The sequence below is a fragment of the Stomoxys calcitrans genome, chromosome 3 (assembly GCF_963082655.1).
Source record: "Stomoxys calcitrans chromosome 3, idStoCalc2.1, whole genome shotgun sequence".
In the NCBI taxonomy this organism is placed as follows: Eukaryota; Metazoa; Arthropoda; class Insecta; order Diptera; family Muscidae; genus Stomoxys; species Stomoxys calcitrans.
Window position 1 is genome coordinate 65,628,675 of NC_081554.1, and position 8,978 is coordinate 65,637,652.

The window sequence follows — 8,978 nt, forward strand, 5'->3', positions numbered from 1 at the left end:
GCACTGACATAATTATTACAAGCCATTCTTCAATTTTGTACAACAAAATATTAGTCTTTTTGGTAACTATATCCAAATATAGACCGATTTATGGAGACTTTAATCGAGAGATCAATCCATATGGAAGCTATATATAAATCTGAACCGACAAAATTGCAGAAAGATGTCGAAAAGCCTAACACAACTCACTGTCCCAAATTTCGGCGAAATCGGACAATAAATGCACCTTTTATGGGCCTTAAACCTTAAATCGGGTGATCGGTATGAATGGCAGCTATATCCAAATCTAGACCCATCTGAGCAAAATTGCATAGAGATGCCGAGGAGCCTAATACAACTCACGGTCCAAAATTTTTGCGAAGCGGACAATAAATGCGCTTTTATGGGCCCAAAACATTAAATCGATAGATCGGTCTATATGACAGCTATATCCAAATCTTGACCCATCGGGGCCAAATTGAAGAAGAATGTCGAGTGGCCTAACACACCTCATTTCAGCAAAATCGGATAGTAAATGTGGCTTTTATGGGCCTAAGACCTTAAGTCGGCGGATCGGTCTATTTGAAGGCTATATCAAGTTATAGTCCGATATAGCCGATCTTCGACTATGGCTATGGACAAAAAAAAAATCTGTGCAAAGTTTCAGCTCAATATCTAAATTTTTAAAGACTGTAGCGTGATTTAAACATACAGACGGAGAGACGAACGGACATCTTCTTAGATTTTTACGACGATCAAGAATATATATACTTTATAAGGTCAGAAAGGGATATTTCGATGTGTTGCAAACGGAACACCCATCATCCTTCGGTGATGGGTGTTCTTTTATACCCATCATCCTTCGGTGATGGGTATAAAACGTCAATAAATAATTTTTTAGATCATTCGTATTGTTTTTAATAGGAAATTTAAAGAAAATTGGGGTTTTTCCGAGACCACACGTCACCTGGTGATCGGTGCAAATAATTATACACAACTGACAAACAATCACCCACCACCGCGTTTGCCTCCAAAAGACTTCTTTGCTCAAGCTTCTTCATATATTCTGACAACAAGGCAGCCGTTGTATTTTGATACGTGTAACTATGCTATCATTGTCATACAGTTCATACAGCTCGTGGTTCATACGATGCCTATATTCTCCATTTACGATGAATCATTCTCTCAAATACTCCAAGTACTGCCTCATCTGCTTCCGCAAGTACCCATGTATCAGTGTCTTGTATAGTGTCTCTGTTTGCCAGTATTATAATTCGCTTTGTTTTAAAACTGGTGTCATTCGTTTCGGTTACGGCGGTGCCGAGGTAGATAATAGATTAATAATAGACAAAGTTGCTGACTATGGCAAAGTTGTGGTTTCCAACTTTCTCCATTTTCTTTATCTGCTCGGTTGAACAAGGCGTTTTGGAGTTGAAACCATATATTTCGTCTTATCTCGAGTAGCATGTGTTCTCTTGTGATTGGTGTGCCATATCTAATCACATCTGCATCTCGTATAATCTTCTCCAGCAAAATATTAAAGAGATCACACGGTAGGTGGTCTCCTTGTATGAAACCTCGTTTGGTATTGAATGGTTTGGAGAGATTCTTTCCTATTCTCACTGAGGAGTGCGTGTCAGCAAGTGTTATCCTGCAGAGTCTTATTAAATTTGCATGGATACCAAACCAAAAACACCATTGACTTTAGGTTTTAATCTTTCACACAGTACGCTCAAGAGTATCTTATATGCGATGGGGAGGAGACTTATTCCTCTTTAGTTGGCACATTCCATTTTGTCTCCTTTCTTGTGTACGGGACATAGTATGCTGAGGTTCCAACCATCGGTTATGCGTTCTTCTACCCAGATGGCGCATATAAGCTGATACATAGGCCTTATCAGCATGTCGCCTCCGGTCTTAAATAGTTCAGCGGGTAACCCGTCGGCTCTTGCTGCCTTGTTGTTCTTTAGTCGGTTCACTGCTATTGGTTGCCCAAAAAGTAATTGCGGATTTTTCATATAGTCGGCGTTGACAAATTTTTTCACAGCTTGTGACTCTGTAATTGCATTCTTTCTTCTGTCAGTTATCAGCTGTTACTTTTAGCTTGCTTTAGAAAAAAAGTGTAAAAAAGTATATTTGATTAAAGTTCATTCTAAGTTTTATTAAAAATGTATTTACTTTCTTTTAAAAAATCCGCAATTACTTTTTGGGCAACTCAATACATGGACCTTATTCTGACTAAGAGGTAAACATTCTATACCATCATCAGGGTTGGTTCTGCGGTATCCTCTTCGCCGCCAACGTCGGACATTAGCAGTTGGGTAAAATTCCATATCCTCAGCTTGCTATTTGTGTCAGTTACCAGATTTACTTCCTTGCAGGAAGGATGTGTTTGCCATCGGTTTGATGTTTAATTCTTTGGTAGAATTAAACATCATTCTGACTCCTGTACATCTCTATTCGCTCATACTCACGTTTTTCTATTTCCTTTTTTTGTTCTGCGGAATAGACGTTTGAAGATTATTTCATGCAAATGTTGACGGTGACTGCGCCTCAAATGGTCTTCCCGTTTTGTCCAACTTTGGCATACTCTTTTCAACATTTCGGCCTGTATCTAACGAATAAATGCTTCAATGTTGTCTTCCAATGCATCAATTCAAGCGGGCTTGTCTGTATAGACATGAGTTTTTACATAGCTAGTCTAAAGGCGTTAAATCGCAGCACGACCTATGCGCTCAATTGATCGGTCCCGAACGTGAAAAATATTCACCGAACTCGCCTCTGAATAAGTCTATTGTTACTCGTGCTGTGTGGCACCGTCTTATTGAAATCACATGTCATGCAAGTAAAGTTCTTGCATTTGGCAAAAAAGTTTGATATAATCTCACGGTAGCGCACACCATTCACAGTTACGTTAAAATTCGCATCATATTTAAAGAAGTATGGTCCAATGATGCCACCAGCTCATTAAACACACCAATCTGTGACTTTTTCTGGATGCATTGGTAGCTCTTGTAATACTTCTGGCTGATCTTCACTCCAAAATCGAAAATTCGTCGCTGAACATAATTTTTCGATAAATAAGTAGATCTTCGGCCAACTTTTCAAGAGCCCATTCACCAACAATTTTGCACTGCGGTAAGTCGTTGAGCTTCAATTCTTGCATCAGCTGTATTTTGAAAGGCTTCACACCTAAATCCTTCCGCAAAATTTTCCACGTTGTTGAGTAACAGAGGCCCAATTGCTGCGAAGGGCGACGAATCGATAATTGATGGTCTTCATTAACACTGGCCGGTATAGCTGCGAAATTTTCTTCAGTTCGCATTCTATGTAAGCGTGTTGGTGGTTTAATGTCCAACAATGTAAATTTGGTACGACATTTAGTCACAATAGCCCGAAAAGCCGCTTTAGTGGGTCGATATGTAATTCTGAACCAATTTTGATGGACTTCGGCGGATGTTTTCAGATGGGTTATTAAACAATCCGTATCAAATTTCGGGCAAAGCAAATGTGTTCAAACTGTAATAACTACGGTTGACAAATGACAACCTCATTGCAAATAACCCAAAATCTGGCGAACATATATATGACAGCTACATCTAAATCTGAACATATTTTGACCAATCTTCTTAGATATTGTGACCGGCATCGAGGTAAGAGTTGTGCACAATTTTGGCAAGATTGGTCAATAAATGCGCTTGCAGTGGCTCTAGAAGCGATATACATATATGACAGCTATATCTAAATCTGATCCGATTTTTATGAAACTCCCTAATCATAAGAAAATCCTTCCTACCAAATTTTGAGAGAATCGGTTAACAAATGAGCACTTTATTGCAAAATCGGAGCTTTATCTTAATCCAGACCGATTTCGACCAAACTCTTGGTAGTCGTCGAACCGATTTTTTCCACTTTCAATACACTTCGTCTCTCTGTACCACAGTAGTGATGTAGGGTATAAAAAGTATATAATGGATATACTTCTTTTCCTTACTTCTTGTTTCCTTGCCACTAAACAAGAAAGGAATACATTTAATTTATTGCTTTTACAATGTGTCCAATGTTGGCAGCATCAAAATGAGAGATTTTATTTTTATGAAAATGACTTAAATTAGGTGTCGCAATCATAGATCTCAAGTCGAATGGAACATTGCCCTAAGCTCTTTACGAGTGTTAATAAAAACCTTCTAGGCTTTTGAATTTAAAAAATATCTTGAAAAGGACATCAATTTCCATCGTAGATACATAATCAAAAGACAAGCAAAATAAAATTGAAGTGAACACTGGCAATCGCTTAACTAAAATGTTTCTCGTGTAATCTTCGACCATTATAGGGTAGCATTTTTTTTTTTGTTGTAAGGTTTTTCCAAGCAACATACAAAGGTTCTCAAAATCTTTTCTTTAAATATAAGGACCAAAGTACAAACACACACAGACTGATGCTGGCACATACGCAGTTTGTACAGACAATACATGGGACATGGAAGAGAAAACCTTTTATGCTGATTGCCAGCAATTTTTTTCTTGGGAGAGGAAAAGCATCAAACTTGGCATCCAAGTTTAGATGGAGTCTTCAAAGGAAAACGATGACAGGAAACTACCAAAAGGATGATACAAACCCAAGACATTTCCCTAAAAAAGGCGACTTGGTGTTTTTTTTTTTTAGAAAATTCGTTTTATTTTCCTTGGAATTTCTATTGGCTTCTTTAGCATGGCTTCCTGTTTTTTTTTCTTCCGATTCCATTGAGGAGGATGTGGCTAAACATTTTACAACATTTTCAAATAATAGAAGCTTATTTCTTCAACATTTTGTCCAGCAAGCATTATAGCAAAAAATCCACTTTTATTGAAAGAGATAGGGAGGAAAAATAGAATGGCAGGAGTTAAGTCTGCTGGAAAATGTTTACCATTATTTGTATTTTTCTTCATTGGCAACCAGGCTAAAGTCAAGACTGAGTTTGGCAAAGTAAAAGAAAAGTTCTTAATAAATTGTGAAGATATGGATGGTTAGTACGGATTTATTGGCTGATATTAAGCTTTGGCATGGTTTTTAAAGAAGAAATCAAAAATTAAACGAGTTCAAAATTGTGTACAAGGTTCAAATAGTCACAAAAAGTTCCCGAGCTGTGAGTTGGGAAGGTAGGGGCCAAGAGGTGGCGTATCTTGAGGAGAAAGTCCTAAAGTATATTTCTCTCTCCAGTCAGTTGCCATCATGCTCCATCATGTCAAATGCTGATTGATAACTTGCCTAAAGACGAGGTAGTTTTTTTCCAGTGATTGGGCTTACGTTAACATTTTGTTTGAAATCCCTGGTTTATGTCGATCGGCCATGGACCATAGCACACACCGATTGATATGTGCAGACACGTGGACACGAATTTCAAAAAATTGACTTAAGAAGTGTATGAGCATTAGGGGTCGCCATTTACCTGATGTCATTTTCTAGACTGTATGAAAAAAATGGGATATTGTACTCTTCTTATAATAAAAGAAAAGAATTGCTTTGCTAATTGAATTTTGAAGACCACAGGAGAAGTATATGTAATCGAATAAGAATTGGGTCTTTTAGGGGCTCAAAAGGTAAAATAGGGAGGTCGGTTTATAGGGAAGCTGTATCAGGCTAAAAACCGATTCGGACCATATTTGCCACGCATGTTGGAGGTCATGGAAGACTCCGTTGTACAAAATGTCAGCCAAATCGGATAATAATTATGCCCTCTTGAGCCTCAAGAAATCAAGATCCCAGATCAGTTTATATGGCAGCTATATCAGGATATAGACCGATTTGAACCATACTTGACACAGTTGTTGAAAGTCATAACGAAACACGTCATGCTAAATTTCAGCCAAATCGGATAAGAATTGCGCCCTCTAGGGACTCAAGAAGTCAAGACCCCAGATTGGTTTATATGACATCTATATCAGGTTATGGACCGACTTGAGCCATAATTGGCATAGTTGATGGAAATCATAACAAAACACGTCATGAAAAATTTCAGCCAAATCGGATGAGACTTGCGTCCTCTAATGGCTCAAGAAGTCAAGATCACAGATCGGGTTATATGACAGCTATATCAAAACATGGACCGATATAGCCCATTTACAATCCCAACCGACCTACAATAATAAAAAGTATTTGTACAAAATTTCAAGCGGCTAGCTTTACTCCTCCGAAAGTTAGCATGCTTTCGACTGACAGACGGACGGATGGAAGAACGGACGGACATGGCTAGTTCGACTTAAAATGTCATTACGATCAAGAATATATATACTTTAGTGGGGTCATAGACGAATATTTCGAGGAGTTACCAACAGAATGGTGAAATTAGTATACCCCCATCCTGTTGTGGAGATTATAAAAATCAATTTGTGTTTGGTTGTATGTTTGTTTGTGTGTTCCTTATAGACGCAAAAACGGCTGAACTAATTTCCATGAAATTTTCACTCATGGTGCATAACTAACCCGTGGTGAAAAAAAGGATACCAAATTTTTTATATCCCTCCCCCTTACCCTAATTTTCAGAAACGCCAGATCGCGGTGATGGGTGGTGCGATTTAAGCGAACCCCTTCCCCAAAAGCCCCCCAAACAGGACTTATTTATTGACCATGGCAATATGGGTCTTAGATAAAAAGTATTAGAGTGTAGAATACGAATCTGATATCCAAGTATGGGGCCAAATATTTGAGACCGCCCTTCACAAAAATACCCTTAAAAGAGAACAAATTTATGCAATATGGGGCTCAAATGAAAGATCTTTGAGAGTAAAGCAGGAATCTGATATCAATATTCGGGAAAAAGTGTCTATGGGGCCACCCCAACCCCATAACATCACCCATATAGGACGTATTTGCTGACCATTCCATTATGAGGCTCAAATAAGAGGTATTTTAGAGTAAAACACGAATCTGATATATATTTTCAGAGCCAAGTCACTAAATGGCGTGTTTGCGTCTATGGAAATATCGCGCTCAAATGAAAGTTATTTGGGAGTAGACCACGAATCTGATATCAACATTCGGGAACCACTGCCTAGGGGACGACCCACCCCCATAACAACCCTCAAATGGGACGGATTTGCTTACCATGACAATTTGGCTATTAAAGGGAGTGGATCTCGGTTTAACAGTTTTTGGGCCTATAGCCCAAACTGGACATATTTGGTATTTGAGATTAGAAAACGAAATTTATATCAAATTTTGAGGCTAATGCCAATATGGGGTTTAAATAAATGATATTTGAGAGTAGAGAACGATGCTGATATATTTTCAGGGCTAAGTGTTTGGGTGACCACTCCAAAACACTCCTAAATCGAGCAAATTTACCGATCACGTTAATGGGGGGCTCAAATAAAGGTATTTGAGAGTAGAAAACGAATCTGATATCCAAATGAGGCACCACTCCTTTTCCAAAACACCACACCCAAAGAATAACAATTCTGGGAACAAGTGTTTGAGGACGCCTCATCTCATCAACTCCCCCTTAAACCAATGTCAATAGGGGGTTTAAATAAATGGTATTTGAGCACGATGCTGATATTTTTTTTAGAGCCAACGGTTTAGGGGACACCCTCACCCCCGAAAACACCTCCAAATCGGACATCATGACAAAATCGGGCTGAAATAAAGACTTTTAAGAATAGAGTATATCAATCACCCAAACGTTAATGAACCTACCCTCCGAGCGAATTCATAGCCCAATAAAGATCACATAGGATTCAGATAAAGGCATTTATATTCTTATACTGTCAGTCAAGCGATATACATATACTTTTTTTCGTAGCGTAGTATTTCACTTGTCGAAAATACATATTCAAAGGATAACTTTGTTCCATATAAAGTAAAAGAAGGCGCAGCGGAGCGGGCCCGGTTCAGCTAGTCTGAAATAAAAAAAATTTTAATAATAACTGAAAATGTTTCTCTCTCGGGCGTACCCTGTGTTTTGTGATTTGGGTCGTTGTGACGTATGATTCATATTTAGGTTATGTATACGCCACACTTTCACCTAGGCATGCTTATTAGAGTGTCGCAAAAAACCAAGGTTTTATTTTTGAAACGATTTTTTTCCTTTTGATCCAACAAAATACGAAATTTTATGGCAATCGGTTAACAATGACTCGTGCCCACATGATATCCAAAGTTTGATTTAAAGAATCCAGTTGAAATTCTTAAACAAACAAACATTTATATGGCATTTGTAGTTTAAATATAAATTGTATCCTGCATCTGTAATTTGGCAGAGACAAATTGTTCAATTCGACTCAAAAACTTTTCCAGATTCGGCTTAGCCATGTTCGTTTCTCTGTTTTTTCTTTCAATACGTTTCTTAAATACTGAGTCCCAATGATACTCCAGATGACAAGACGAGTTATTGGCACCTTTAAATTGCCAATGGCCAACACCAACGTCTGTTCCCAGTGAAGGGGCGGCTGGAGGCGAGCGGCTCACGACACCCAGGGATACATGTGCGATCCCACAAGCTCATGCGGTTGCGGCGCTGGGCCAGTAACCCGCCCCCGGAAAACTATGAGAATCACATTGAGAACCAAAGGAATAGTAAAAACGGACCCTCTTAACGTTAACGTTAACGACCCACCCAAACGAAAAAAGAACCATGGTTTCCGGATCTGCACCTGAAATGTCAGCACTCTGTATAGAGAATATACGCGCAGTATACGCGCAGTATACGCGCTGGCAGATGTATTAGATAAGTACAAGGCAGATATTACTGTCTTACAGGAAATGCGATGGACTGGGATTGGTGTCACAACAACACCAAATGGTGACGAACTATACTATGGCTTACATAACACGAGGCATGAATTTAGCTGTGGATTTGTGGTTAGTCGGAGACTGAAACACCTTGTCTCAAGCTTTACTCCGGTTTTTGAGAGGCTAGCCAAAATCCGCATAAAAGCCAAATTCTTCAACATCTGCCTTATTTGTGCCCATGCCCCGGCGGAAGATGAGGGCGAAGAGACCAAGGATATTTGCTACAAGC